This window comes from Ciconia boyciana, chromosome 4, assembly GCF_034638445.1.
Source record: "Ciconia boyciana chromosome 4, ASM3463844v1, whole genome shotgun sequence".
Lineage (NCBI taxonomy): Eukaryota > Metazoa > Chordata > Aves > Ciconiiformes > Ciconiidae > Ciconia > Ciconia boyciana.
Genome location: NC_132937.1, coordinates 68,869,367 through 68,884,649, shown reverse-complemented (window position 1 = coordinate 68,884,649; position 15,283 = coordinate 68,869,367). Strand labels below are relative to the sequence as shown.

General features: G+C 45.1%; 1 protein-coding gene across 1 annotated transcript in view; it reads right to left on the bottom strand.

Annotated features, from left to right (window-relative positions):
* Nucleotides 1–9,125, bottom strand: part of MARCHF3 (membrane associated ring-CH-type finger 3) — a 78,035-nt gene extending 68,910 nt beyond the window's left edge. The window contains exon 1 of the mRNA XM_072859544.1: nt 9,067–9,125. The gene's annotated coding sequence lies outside the window, so the exon portion shown is untranslated. The remainder of the gene's footprint in view (nt 1–9,066) is intronic.
* Nucleotides 9,126–15,283: the final 6,158 nt, after the last annotated feature.

Below are 15,283 nucleotides of genomic sequence, written 5' to 3'. Positions count from 1 at the left end.
AAAAGCGCATGCCAAGCTCTGGCTCCAGCAGAGTAGACTCACTCACGTTACTTCAGCTATGTGTGTCCATCACGGATTCCTTCTAATTGCAACTGCTTCTGCTAACGTTTTCTATAAGCCCCTGCTGTTTCCCACCCACACAGGCTGCAAAGTAAAGACGCCTTCCCATCAAACTTTACAGGGCCACATTACCAGATACAGAAACACAGACATGTATGTAGAGGCTAGAGTCATCTTCAAAAAACCATTTTCTTCTTACCAGTGCTCCAGCATCTGCCTTTTCTAACGAAACTCATTAGGAAATGGTGTTTTAAAACTGTTTATATATTTAATGACTGGAAATTGTGATCGGAAGCCTATACAAATTAAACCAAGTTCTAATATCCTTTGGTTAAACTGGCTCTGATGTGACAGATGGATATAAAATAAATCATGGTAAGCAAGAAATTTTCGTTACATAGAATGCAAAATATGTGTAGTTGAGACAATCTGCTCTAACTCTTCCTCCCATGTTCAGTCTTCCCAAAATTATGACTTTAATGAAGAAGAGGATGTTCCTTAAACTGCTCTAACAGACACGGTAAGAAACGCATACAATCGTTTTTGGCAGCACACTCAAGAACCTGGGGAGAAGTGAAAATACTCCACTTGTCAAGATCTGGAAAAATGCATTTGCTATTCTCTGTCACAAAGAATGGTTTCAGTCTGCTAGATATTGTGGAACAAAAGGGTAAAAAACTAAATTTGCATGCCTAGAAGAACAATATTCCCAGAAGAATAATTTCCATTTGCAAAAAATAGTTTTAGTTTGTTAAAATGAATGGAAATATTCTTAAAATTAATACAGATACCTTATGCTCATAGCTTCAATGTTCAGGCCTGAATATGATTTTACCAAAAATAGAAGAACATTACAAATGAGCCAAAAGACTTACAGGTATTCATGCATATTACCACATGACAGTTATCAGGGACAGATTTGTTCATAACCTCCATTTACGGAAATACTGAATTTAAAGACTGATAAACTGTAGACACTTTTGCCATTGCTTCTTTCAAGTATGCCTTGTTTTCTTTGTCAGTCCATACTGGTTACAAATTTTTTGGCTATAATCTATTTTATAAATAGACCCCTCATCCTTTCTGTTTATTTTGAGATATCACGATGTCAAGCACTGTGTTTCACCAGCAAGAATGAGTCTGATACTGTTCATGATCATCTGTGGTATAAGGAAATCAAACTGAGTGACAACTAGAAGAGAAAGCTGGTTGTTCAGGAAACAAGCATGCTAGTAATCAGCACTTCTCGGAACAAAACATAAGAAATGCATTGCTGTTAGATAGGAATTTGTTACAACACCGATACATCAAATAACATTGACACAATTGTGGCCTGTTTTTAAAAATCAGCTTATAAGAATCTGGCTGGCAGCAGCAAACCAACAATAATAGAGTGAAATAACCCGAGGAAAAGGGCAACAACAGAACAACTTGTGTGCACTGGGGCAGGGCCCAGAAAAATGCTTCAGACCGGCTTACGGCTTTGTCCAGTCTTGCTGTCCCAGGTGCAGAGACACACCAACTTGTGTGTCCGTGGAGGGGAACCCTCTCCAAATACTTTGATAGCTGCTGTCACAATTGCAAAACTCTGTCTACATATTTCAATGTTGTGTCCATATGCACAAGTTGCTGGGCATGCCATGGATCTTGTTTTACAGATCCAGGATGCAAAGTTTACATTTTGATTACAGTTAAAATGGTCACTCCTCCTGCTTATAGCCAGGGTTGTCTTTTGCCCATCCCTTTACTGTACATTTCATTAGACCAGCCAGATGTGACCACACACGTTAGCAGGGTTGGTAGGGTTTTATGCTCTCCAAAGGGTAAATGCCCTACACCTTGCAACTGTAGGCTGGTCTTCATGGGCATACGCATACCTGCTTGTCGCACTGGTGCTGCTGGAGCCTGGAAAAGCTCCAGTCTGGGGTCAGCGTGGGACACCGCAGCAGGGATGACGCCAAAGGAGACTATGTTTATACAAGCTTTTGCAGGCAAAGAGGAACCTTGATCTACCTAATGCTCCCAGCCAAGCCAGAACTGTATGACTGGTTTTTGGCACACAGGCAAATATGAAGTAATAACTCTAATGCAGCCTGGAGTAGAAGCAGAACAATTTTGCCCCTGCCTACAAAAAACCTCCTTAGATGTACCCTGAGGGCTCACTAGACGGAGCTGGATTGCATGCTAGCACAGCTATACAGCTTCTGCAATAGAGCTGGCTTCTCTCTGCAGCACTGAGGACGGGGAGAGTGAGCAGACACCTGTCTGTACCCAAGGATGTACTCATATCCACCAGTCTTACAGGCACACTGTACTTGCAGAAGACCTTAAGCAAGTTGTGGTTTTCACTAGCACATAAACACTATTTTCCACTCCTATTTAGATAAAATCAAACTAGCCTGAGGAGTAATTCAGGAGCTCATGTACACACCACAGTTGCTTCCAGCCTAACTCCAAGCCAGGGCCTAAGCTTGTTCAGCTTCGTTAAACAGCTGCTGTTTGTAGAGCTGAGTGACCTCTACATAGGAGCTATGAGGCTGTCACCTCTCAAGTCTTGATTTCTGTAGCTAATTGGAAATAGCAAGGCTCATTAAGCTTCAGCAACCAGGTTGTTAGTTGCCTTATCCATGAATACTCTATGGATTATGTTATTAGCCATTACTTTGCATTGGGCAATATAAATCTGCAAATAGACTTCCTATTTGTCAGCATGCGCGAACTCAACTCTAAATAACATCACTGCTGAGAGGAAAAAAATAAGAATAGAAAGGTGCAGCTAGTGATTAAAGCGCCACGGTCCCAGGAGACAGGAATTTTCTAGGTGACATTCAGCAAACCACATGGGCTACAGTTCCCTCATTTAAGCCAAATTACAGCACTGTTAGGACTACATTCCTTCCCTTTTCCCCTCTAACCCTGGTACTGATTCTTGTTCCCTTCCTTTCATTGGTAACTTACAGTGATCCAACTCTGGGTGCTGAATTATCCCCAAATTAGTCCTACTAGAAAATAAACAAGCAGGTTTCTGCTGGCATACCTCTCTGAGCCAGCTGAGCACTGGCCCTGGCCCATTTCTCCAGATCAGCTCCTTTGACAAGGCTCCTTCCCACTTACAAGGGGCCAGCTTGCTTCTTGCAGGCAATGCTGCAAGCCCTCGGGCCTCTGCAAAGCCTCAGGCACAGCAGGTTTGTTTCAGCTCCACTGAGCACCCAGCAGAAAGAAAGGAGGGTCTCCTTCTAGGCAGCTGTGGTGGAGATGTCCTGGAGCAGGAGGATGTCTGAAGGCTCCCTTGGCTCACAAGGAGAGGAGACAAACTCAAGGGCATGGAGTTCAAATTCCCCCATTCAAATTCCCACAAAGCTTCAGGACTGGCTCCATCACAGCAAGACAAGGGAGTTTGTGGGGAACAGATTAAGCAACAGCCCTAGTCTGCTGTTGTGGTATAAGTATCTTCCACCAGTTTCTCCATCAGCCTATAACCTGTGTAAATTTCCCTACAAGAGGGGAAGATGTTCCCCATGTAGGCAGCTCAGGAAGCCCATTTCCCACCCCTAGAAGCCCACCTCTATTGCAATGTAGAAAGGGCATCAGTCAGTTCATTATTCTTAGCCGAATTGTTTCATTCCTGTTTCATATCTTACAAGTACAAATTTCTTGGGCATTGAAAAGCTCTCTGTATGCTTCAATAGTCCCAAGCACAACATGCTCTGTGTTTGCCATTTCTCCACATAATAAAAGGTTTTGTTTGTTTGTTCTTCATGTAAAACACACTGCTGAGAAGGGGACACAATTCAAAACAAATTGTAAAGGAGAGGAAATACAGAAAACACACATGGAATATGGAAGTTTATCTCCTTTACTGATCTCCCTGACATAATCAAAGAGATATCACCATGATTACTACCATAGTGCATGCTGACGTCCAAGCATGGGGACCTACTGCAGCAGGCACTGTACAAACACAGAAGGGCGATTGAAATCCTTGTCCGGAATTGTTTAGAGTGCGCAGGCTGACACTAAGCAGAGAAAAGGAAAACACAAAAGCAGACTGATGATGTTGGCAAATACACTGGTTCTACCACCTACTTGTTAGAAGGGGAAGGCTAGCAAGGAAAGAAAAAGTGCGAGGTAAATACCGGCAAAACGGAAAAACAGGAAAGTACAAGAGCTCAAGGCAGAAAAAAGGTGAAGACAAAGAAGTGTGGAAGGATGCTAAAGTGCCAAGACTGGGGATGTAGACTACACTCCAGGTCAGAAACAGACATGCCTGAGAGATTTAACAAGTGGTTTTGTTACAATTAAGTGTTGTGTGGATGTTAACACCTTAAATTCCATCTTAAAATGCTGTTCCTCAGATTTTTCAATGGGAATGAACAAGGCCTGGTAAAACTATTTTGAATGAGTGAGTCACACATCAAAAACGGAGGTTTTTCAACATGAAGTCCACCCACAGGATAGTACATCTTTATATTGGGAAAAACCTACTGAGGCATTTCATCTCAGGTCTTAATCTGAATCTAAGCATTTAGTTTCTGGGAGCCATCAATCTGTGAGTACCTCTGAGATCCCAGTGCCCCATGGGAGAGGCAGCTCTGCTTGAGAGCTCTACCAGGAGGGGACACCAAGGATGCTCAAGAGACCGAGGAGCACCCTGTTGGGCTGAGATGGATTCGTGCTGGGATTCGTGCTGACATCAAACACAAAGTTTGGAAACTAAACATTTCACCTTAGAAACGCCAAAACAAAATATTCCATGCTTCCAAGGGAAATTTTTTGAATTTTCCACTAAAGACTTTAATTTCAGGATGGAAGCGAGTACCAAGATACCAGAATTCTTAACTTAACAAGAATCCCTATTTTGAGAGTTTACCCAGGAGAGCTGTGGCAGAGTCGTGCTAGTCTTCAGGAAGAAACAGCTCCTCCCTCTCTCCCTCCCTCCTCCTCTCTCAAAACCCCAACAAAACCACAACAACTTAGACTCCCATCAGGCCAGCGAGAATTTTGTATTAAACGATTGCCCTGAGCCACCCTGGGCCATTCAGCTGAATTCAGTCAAAGGGACTGCTGGCAGGCTTAAAAATAGGCATGTGTTTAAGAGCTTCGCTGGCTTTGTTGCTGCAGTGAAAAAAAGGAAGTTGGAGAAGCATCAATCTAGAATTGAAAATATCATCAATATCTCCAAGACACAAAATATAATTGGAATTAATAATTAATTCTGGTCTACAGTGCCTTGCATGAAGCTTAACTGTGAGCAAAGTGAGAGATACTAGCTCTTTTTCCCTTCCTGCTATTTTATATTCATGTGAAAACAGGTTCAGTAATCAGAAGAGAGAGAGATATAAGACACTGTGCTGTGGGAAGGGGTGTAAGGCAACTGAGGAATAACTACAGCACAGCACCGAGTGGACTGATACAGTGAGGATGACATATGGGTAAGGCTAGAATTCCTTGATAAGTGTTCTACTTTGTATTATCACTTTGGTGATTTTCAGTATTTCGATTTTGTGACAAGCCTTCCTGCACAGTGTCATTAATATTTTTCCTCCCTTTAAGACTGTGGCTCTAAGCAGCAGCAGCAGTATTTCTTCCTGCCAGCTTCCAGAAGGAAAGGAAGACAACCCCCTCAGCAGTGGAAATCTGCTGTGCCAACCTTTGTAATGCTCTCACATACTTTTCCTCGGTCTATAATGTATGTTCTATTTTAAATGAAGGATGCCTACAATGGCTCTTCTGGGCTTGCTCTAGCTAGCTAAGAGTCATCTTTAGGGTAATATGTCATTCGATCAATGACGGTCTGAGGATGAATCCATTCAGAAGGTTGGCAAAAACAACCCCTCTAAAATTTCTATCAAGGGACCTGGAGAAAAAACTAATTGCAAAGAACAAGCTATGCAGATGGTAGCTGTGTTTTCAAATGTAGATGAAGTTTCTAATACTACGCACCTCTCTGAAAGAGTTTGTATCTACCGCAGAGAAGGAACAAGTAATACTCTATATAAGTTCAGGAAGGTGTTGGAAAAGAGAGAGCAGACATATGTCGATTTTCTTTTTAGATAAGCCGCCTATTTCAGCAGCAACATGCCAGATTTACTCTCTTCCCTGCTGTCTCTGTTGTTTTCTCTTTCTCTCCTACTTTTCCTTCTGATGTTCTCCAATGCAACCTTGCAGGTTGTGAACATAGACATTACAACTAGCGTTACGGGAGTCAGCTGAGGCACCAGAAACAGTGTAGGCACGTTAATACAGAAGATAAATTGCATGTGTGAAGACCATGGTAAAAGCACAGCCAGTATGTAAGCTTGTCCATCTCTACCTAGTGCTGCAGCCAGAGATTTGGCGAAGCAGGACTGGCTTTTTTCTCTCCATGAGGTCCTACTTCATTCACATGCCACACTGGCCCCCAGCTGTGGGGAAGAGCAACTGAGCAAGCTAGAAAATTGTCTGATTTCCCCCTTCTTTTCCATGTTTTCTCCTCCTGTCTCTCACACAGTCAGGGCTGCCCCCTGCAACAGTGTGACACTAGGCTGTGACATTTGTTTGGCAGGACTCTGACAGAGGGCCGTGTTATATAGCTGCTGTTACCTCTTTAATCTTCAACCGCGTAAGAAACATTTGAAGCTAATCCAACTCCAGGAGTGTCAAAGGAGGATGCTAAATAAACAGCGTTCCTCTCTACTGTCCAGCCAGTGCAGACAGACAGACTGGTCTTGGGCAGGGTCCTGAAGGTCAGTATCCACAGTATCTGCAGCTAACCAGTGGTGGAAGGAGGAATTTTAGAAGAAAATTTGCAGCTACAACACAGGATGTGCTATCATACCTGCATTAATTAGCTGTGCTATTGTTGGATGAGCTCTCTTCGTTACTGTAATACCCATTGCCCTATGCCATTTTGAAATGCTCCAAAAGTCTTAACTATCTGCTCACACAGAGGTGGTGTTACGTCACCCTGGCTGCTTTTATGCATGCTCTACAGCAAGGTTCATCCAAGGGGAAAAATAGTGGGAAACATCTTACAAGCTGCATCTAATAGGAAGCCACAATGGCCATCAGCACGCCACGGGATAGCAGAGGCAACCCACCTTCCTAACCCTACGCAGGGCTGACAAGTCCAGATGGGACCCAACGCATTTTCTTCTGCAGAAAGCCATGGCAGGGCAAGGCAGAAAGCCCCACCAGAATCTGACTGTTGCATGACAGGCAAAGTCAGGAAAGTAGAAGAAACCAGCAGAAACCAGGGTACTGTTTTTGCACCACAGCTCATAGAGAATAAAGAACTTTCCAACAGCAAGTCCAAAGTAACTTTGAGGAGCCCCCGACAGTGTTTCATCCTCATGCAAACAGGAGAAGAAGGCTCTGCCAGTACGTATGCCACAAGAACTGTAATTATCCTGATGCGTTTTAATAAGCATTATATGCAAAATCGTATTTTGATAGACCAAAATAGCTCTCATCCTAATTACAGACATTTGAAGTAGTAGATATTACTCACCCATTTAGAGCTCAAGCCTGTGAGCCGCTAGGCAGTTTGAAACATGCTTGAACTCCTGCTGTGGATGGAGCCTGTCTCTAACGGCAAGTGAAGACCACACAGAAGTTATGGGCTTGATACAGAATTTACTTGTGAAATCCTGTGGCCTATAATAAGCAAGAGATCAGAACAGACGATAGACAAGGTCCCTTCTGGCTGGGAAATCTGGCAACCAGCTAATCCGTATGTTCCCAGATGAGTCTATTACCCGAGTAAGCCTGTAACTACTGCACGCAAGTACTCCGTTGTCTGGAAGTTTCAAAGCAGACATCGTAGACCCCCAGATACTGTCACAATAGTCATTAACACAGAAAGACAAGTTGCTAGTCGGCTGCTTCATCAGCCTGACAGACAGCAACAGACTCAGCCATTAGCAATTAATTAAAGGTCAATGATATTTAAAACCCTAAAGAACACACATCCCAGACTATTTAGAATTGGCAAATACACTTAGATAAAGCAAGCCATAATCCCGCTAGTTGTTGTCTGCTGCCGCTCTCCACCTTCTCCCCTTCCTTTTACAAACCATGGGGACTGTAGGAGGGTTACCTACAGGAGTAGGTTCCTCCTCCTGTAGGTAAGTGCTGCTCGGGATCAGCGCCAGACGGTTTCCAACACCGTGCACTGGCAGCCTGGTCTGAAGCCCACGGACATGAGTCATCATCAGTGAGAGTTTTTCTGTTTATTTCAATGGGCACTGGATAGGCTGTAGGTATCCTTGCCAAAACCTGTCATTTCTAATAGATAAATATCCTCTGCTTTCACTGTTTTCATGACTTTGAAATGGCTAGATTACTCCATACAGTCAGAGTTGAGTCATTACTCAGCACACCTCCTGCACACAGTATCAACAGCCCACGTCCAAAGATGAGTGCAACACAGGGTTAAAATTAAGTTTAAAAATTTGTTGACATTGAAAGTTAAACTCCTCTGACATATGCGGGCATTATTACTGAGCAATTTCATAATCCCTTGTATCTGCAAAGAGCCATATGAGCCCTGGCTATTAAAAGGAAAAGGAGAAAAAAAAAAAAAAGGCAAAAGGATATGAAACTCCAAGGCTGAATCTCAGAAATGGCTAGGGTTTGTCACAACCTCTGTAACAGAAAGAAGCTGTTTCTTGTCTCCCCCCACCCTGAAAGTCCTGAAGGTAATTCTGGCTGAAAGAGTCTTCAGCTAGACTGCTGTAGCCTGGACATTTCTACTGTTGGTACTGGGCTTTGATTTTTTTTGATGATAGAGTTAAAATTAAACCTCTGCTACACAACCAGAAAAAAAATATATAAAAAAGTAGTAATTCATCTCTGTCTAGATAACGCACTCCTCCCAGAGCTAGGCATTTTTATTCGCGCGTGTCCAGTTACACTTACTTCATTCACCCGGACCCTCAGCTGTCCTTCCAAGCCACAAACTAAACAGCCAAGCAAACAACAACAAAGCCACGGCAGAAGCCGCCAACCCCCGAGCGACCTACGTACCGTGCCTTCGGTTCGGCCGGCGCCACAGGACGTCGCGGCCATCAAGCCACGCGCGGGCAGAGGCTCACGCACAGCCCCCCTCCACCTCCTCCTCCTCCTCCTCCTCCTCCTCCCCGTCGCGGGGACGGGACGCGCGCTCTCCTGCTGCTGCTCTCCCTGGCGTGGACGCCGCCTCTTTCCACCGACGGGCTGTAAAACAGCGGCGGGGACGGGCGCTGAGGCGAGCGCTCGCCAAGTTCAGTGGCGCAGCCGGGCTCTCAGAGGCGGCGGTGCCCACTCGGGAAACCAGCGACGGGCGTGGGCCAGCGGATGCCGCCGCCCCGCGGGGCCGCAGGGAGGCGCGGCAGATCCGCGGACCCGGCACGGCCACCCCACGCCGCGGACCGGCGGGAACACCGCGCTCACCGTCCAGCACCGCCGCGCCTCCCACGCGCGGACGGGCACGCGGCCAGAGCCCCCCTCCCGGCGGGCCGGCGCCTCCCGCGGCCGCGCCGGGCCGCTTCCTCCCGCCGCCGTGACTTGCCGCGGCCACCTGCGCCCAGGGGACGTGCCTCGCAGGCAGCCGGGGCGCCCGAGCGGCACCCGCCGGGCCCCGCCGCCCCCCGAGCGGCCCCTCGCTCGCTCGCTCCCTCACCCTCCGCCGCGCAGCCCTGCGGGCCGGAGGCCGCAGCGCGGCGCCGCCGCCGCCGCTCACAACTCACTGACCCGCGCGGCGGCGGCGGCGGCGCGGTGCGGGCCCGGTCCCGGTCCCGCCCCCGCCAGGCAGCGCCGCCGCCCGCACGGCCCGGCCCGGCGACCCCCGCGGGACAGAGGTCCGGCCGCCAACGGCCCCCGCGGGCGCTCCCCGCGCCGCGGCTTCCCCTGCCTCGCGGCCGGCACCTGCGCCAGCCTTCAACGGGGGCTCGCCCCGGGCCCAGCGCGTGGCTGGGCGGGAGCCGCCAGGTAGGAAGGCCGTCTGTAAGTCTTGGTGTTAACGGGAACAGTGCGAGACCCAAGCCTGGATTTAAAAAAAACCCAAAAACTAGAAACAAACATGGAAAAACAATTCATCGGTTTCTTGCCACGAAGAAGTTAACACCTCAAAATACCTGTTTCTCGGTAGTCTGAGGGAAGAAGCTTTTCTGAAGCCTGCTGCACCTCTGCGCCTGTGAAGCTCGTGTTGGTGTCAATGAAAACGTCCAAGTCGCTGAAACTCACTTAAAGCTGTCTCTAAAATGACAGCTCCAAGTTCCTAAGATAGCAATGAATAACCTAAAGGAAACCTGAAGGCTCATATTTTTGTTTGCTTAATTATAGTTCTCCATCTCATGGCCTTTCTCAAACAACCTTGCTTTCTTTGTTCAAACATAAATGAACATTGCAGGGCTGGGATAGTATCTATTTTGCTATATTTGTGTAAAACCACTGCGTTCTCTTGATACAACCGCACGTTAAAACACCAAGATATAGTTAAGTTTTGCTAGAAGCCTCATCACATGGGGGTTTTACCTTTGGTCTGCTTTCCCGTCAGTGGAGAAAAAAACTCCACCTATCTTTGCACCTGGCTGCGTGTTTGCCCCCCATGACACAGGCACTCTTCCAGGTGGAAATGGAAGCTGCATACAGGTGCTACCTGTCCATTAAAATAAAAGGAGAGGGCCCAACACTGGTTGTTGGAGTCACTCAGTAAACCTTGGCAGAAGGCAGGTGGGTTAAATTAAGCAGAAATGTAGATGCTCACCGGAGTGGGAACATTAATAAAGTCGCTTGGAACCCAGCCTTGCAAATAGATCTGCAGTGACAACCCTTACCAACATGGAGACCTTGTTGCAATGGATGCCTCACCTCTTAGAGGAGAAGCTTAAATATGCATCTAGACCTACACAGACATCAAATCTATGTGTATAAATGTGGCTTCTGACCACTTTTTTCTCTTTAAGCATCTGAATTTTGCAGTGATGCTTTTCAAGCACTTGTCTCCAACTAAACAGATTGTTTTGTGAGAAACAAAATTAATGAGCCTGGGTACCAGTGGATTGGTGTCCTTTATCCCATAAACCTCCTTCCACTGCAGCAACGTGACTCCTTGGCATATTTGCTGTGATCAGCCTTCTAGATGAGAGATGTTAAATGTCACAGTCAGTACAGAGCTACCCTTCTGCTGTTTGCTTGGGAGCAGCCAGCTGGCCAACATGCATGGCGGCTTCATTCAGCATGCTTTTCCCCTGCTGGGGGACATGGATGGAGAGATTTCTGTCACCTTCCTGGGAGCAGATCTTCAGGAAACTTGTAGGAATGTAACAGCTGAAAAAAAAAAAAAAACAGCTGGATCACTCTGTTGAACTGGTCCCTTGTTAAACATTACTAGAAAGGAGTCAGAGAGGAAGGGGAGACGGGAAGGAAAAGAATTGGACTGATACACTATTACATGGGCCAAGTCTAATTTCTTTAGGAGACAGGCTAAAAATATATGGCCTGTAGTAAGGCTCTGAATTACAGCTGACAATTTTATATGCACTGAACACCATAGTATCCAGGTGCATTCCAGTAATGCATGTCACATGTTCTTTCACCTTCTCCCCAGGAGAAGTGGGTGTAGTTGTGTCTCATTGCAGTAAGATTTGTGTGTGTGTGTATGATCGGGAGGGATTTATTTTATATTCTGTGCATAGAGTTTTGATCAACCGTATGCACTCCAGAAGGCAACATCAAGGAAAAATGTGGAAGGTCTGGAGTGCCCTCAGTCCCTGCAGTTCATTCCACCAACAAGACAGACACCCGAGAGTATTTTCTCCTGGAGGAACTCATTTTACCCTTCGGATATCCTGGGCATGTCTCATGTATCACCTGAAGATAAAGACTAAGAACTAGAATTTGACCTGAAATGCTACGAGAGGTGAGGGTAGAGGACGGAGGGTGGTTTTGTTGTTCTTACCATGCGTTTTGGCAGGGCAGCACAAGTCAGTATTCAGTTGGAGTTCCCTAATTGCTGAAACTTTCCAGTTCAGGTGTCTCTCACAGCTCCAATTCTGCCCTGCAAGAACTCAGGTTTGGGTATCCAAGGTCCAGCAACTTCACAAGAATGGGATGGAGCCTTCTGGCCAGCAGGACGTGATAGAAAACAGGCATGATATTGGTACAGTATAGAGCAAAGCTGACTGGAAAGTGAAGCTGTCACTGAGCAAAAAAGTGAGCTATGATCTTGCAAACACTTGCACGTGTGGCTTTGTTTACTTCCATGTGTTGCTGCACCCGTAGTTAATCCAGATGGCCATGGGATTAAAGATGAATGCATGCACAAGACTGAAATAGAGTTCAATACTTTCAGAATTGGCTAAGCCTACGTGCAGATTTTTTATTATTTTGGCGCATTAGATGCTAATAAGAGAGATAAAAAATACAATATAAATAAGAATCATACTTTACGGAAAGAGCTTTCTTTAAGGAGCTAGGAGGGAATCTGAGATTTTGTATCACAGGCCAGTTTGGATGGGAAGACACTGTGCTGGGAGCGCTATGCTTAAAGAAATGAGACAATCCCTTCTATGCACTGTGCGTAATTTAAAGACACAAATAAAGAGTTGGAGAAGTAGAACATATAAGCAAGTAAGCCTGGGGGGTATTTGTTATTTATAGTTACTGGAAGAAGATAACATTGTGTATGTGCTTTTTAATTGGCCAGAAATAGGAAATAAGTTCATCTTGTATTCAAGGTCTTTTTACATTACAGGCATAGTACATTATGGAGCTTTGCACTCCTGCCAGCCTTCACTGTCAAAAGAGTAAATTGCCAGTTTTCACAAAGTTGCACATGCCTCCATAAATATATATTCAGCAGGGGCATATGCCTTCTCATTTTAAGGTTATACTTTAACACATTTGATTAGAGATGCATGTGCTGGGAGCCTGCTGCATTTATAATATTAAAAAAGAAGAAAAACCCCTCAAATTTATGTATGATACATCCTTTCTTGTTTTTGGAAAATGAAGGTGGCAGGCCTGCTAATCATGCTAAGTCACACGAGCACTTGTTCAGTCTCCCCACATGTCAAAGGAAATGGAAAGTATTTAACTATTTGAGCTAAAATTCTGGTCCCATTGAGGTTAATAAATTATTTTGCCTAGGGGATCACAAATGCACATGACTATTTTTAGGACTGATAATGGCAGGGAAATGGAAGATGACACTGAAACACTTCTCTGTCTGATCTACTACTTAGAAGACAGGAACTCTTAGTGTTCACATGTGAAGATAGTCATTGAACGCCTTATTATTCCACTGAGCAGAGCTGCTGGCTTCAGAAAAGAAGGTGGCCTCCTGGAGTTTTTACTTCAGTATTTTGTATTCCTCAGAGAAGGTAACAGAGAAGGGCATAAGATCTTCAGCAACCTTGACACAACCTAATTTTGCAAGGAGAAACCTGCAGTAGCACCTACGGTCCAAAATGAACTGTCAGCCTCTTGCTCATCACCTTGTCCTGCAGTGCTTTTATCTGGAAACAATTATAGCACAGCTCCTTTGAGGTGTGCCACCAACGCTCCATATTGACATGTTTCCACCTCCTGTCTTTGTGCCCAAACTGATGAGAATAGGGCTTCCACTACCTTAAAACAGTAGAACAGTAACATCTTCTTGGATACCGCTGGAAGGTTTTGGCAGTATATGCCATGTTTTGGCTTTGGAAGGACAGGGTGGTGGCTGGAGAGAAGTGGCTGGCAGTGATCCTTCCATATCATAGAACATTCACCCTGGAGTCCAGGCCTGTTGCTTGCACATGGGTCTATGATGACCTTTCTCACACACCTGAATCTGCTGCTTGTGTTGACAAGGAAAATAGGACTGAGGCATGCACAATGCAGGGTTGTGTTTGATCGTACACCAGAAGAAGAGTTGGAAGAAGCAGCCGCCCCTTCTCTGTCCATTATATGCAACTAGCACCCACAGCCAGAACTAATGGAAAACCTCCATCTCACTGATAAAGGCTATGCCATAGACAAAAGCGATTATAAAAATCCCGTTATCATTCACTTCACAAAATAAAGGGGGGAAAAAAATCTGGCACTGGCTACAGAAAACCTCCAGTCTGAATGAATAAGGAACAAGGGATTCATCATCTCCTATATGATTAAGAAGTTTGCTTTTATCTTCCATTTTTTTTCTTCCCAAAACAGACCTTAGTAAAAATAAAACAAAGGCAAATTGCTTTCTGATGGCTATTCCAGCTGCTGTCAGTGATGTATATTGGGAAATGGGTCAAGTCCACATGATCTCTGTCCTCCATATCTTTGAGATAATAATGGTACGTTTTAGGAAAGTGCTTGAACTATGGTTGAAACGTGCTGTATGCCAGTTCTTTTGTTATAAAACCTCAGTAAGGAAAAACCTGGGCCCTCTGAAACCATCTCAGATTATAGAAGGAAAGCAAGTGGCACTTGCTTGCTGATGCAGAGGTAATTCAGACCTATTACTTAAGAGTAACTTGAAGTTTGACTGTAGCATTATGAACTGCAGGAAGTATAGAAGTTTTTGTCTCTAGGGTCCTGTTCTTCTGTCAATGGCGATGAAAAGCACTGTGGATAGGGCAAAGCTATGCTGCAACACAGAATTCAAGAAGCATCTTGCTATTTCAAGTTTTGCCTTTTTTTCTTTTTCCACGTGTTGGGGAAAGCATCACACTTAATGCTTTGCCAGGTTACTCAAGTTCAGCCACTTACTCCTGAGAAGTTTCAGCTTGTTTTTTTTTAACAATCTCCTCAACTTACTCTTCCTCTGCAATGTAAATGACCACAGCAGGGTAAAGCAGCAGGCTCTAAAGGTAAAGTAAGGCTACAAAAAGAATAAACTGGTTACTTAAAGTCAGGATGAGTGTTTTCCTTTAGAAGCAACAGTTGGCTGTAATTTTGGTTTTGGATCAAACAGTTACAGAATTGCTGATGAAGAGCTTTAAACGGGTTTAAGGAGATGCTTAAACTTCTAAGCTTCTCTTTAGTTCTTGTGAATGTAGTAAATCCGTCTTGTTTGATGCCACTCTCTTTCTGCAGACCTCTTGAAGAGGGTGAAGTGCTATGAAATGGGAGTTTCTGAAGTCCTATAAATGGCAGGGTATCGTTAGATGATGGGGCTGAACTTACCTAAAGCTCTCTGCTATAAAAAGGGCACAGCTCTCCCTCCTGGGAACTCTTGGATACTTTTAGACCCCTTCCTGAGTGGACTCAAGTTGCTGAACTGGAAGGAAGT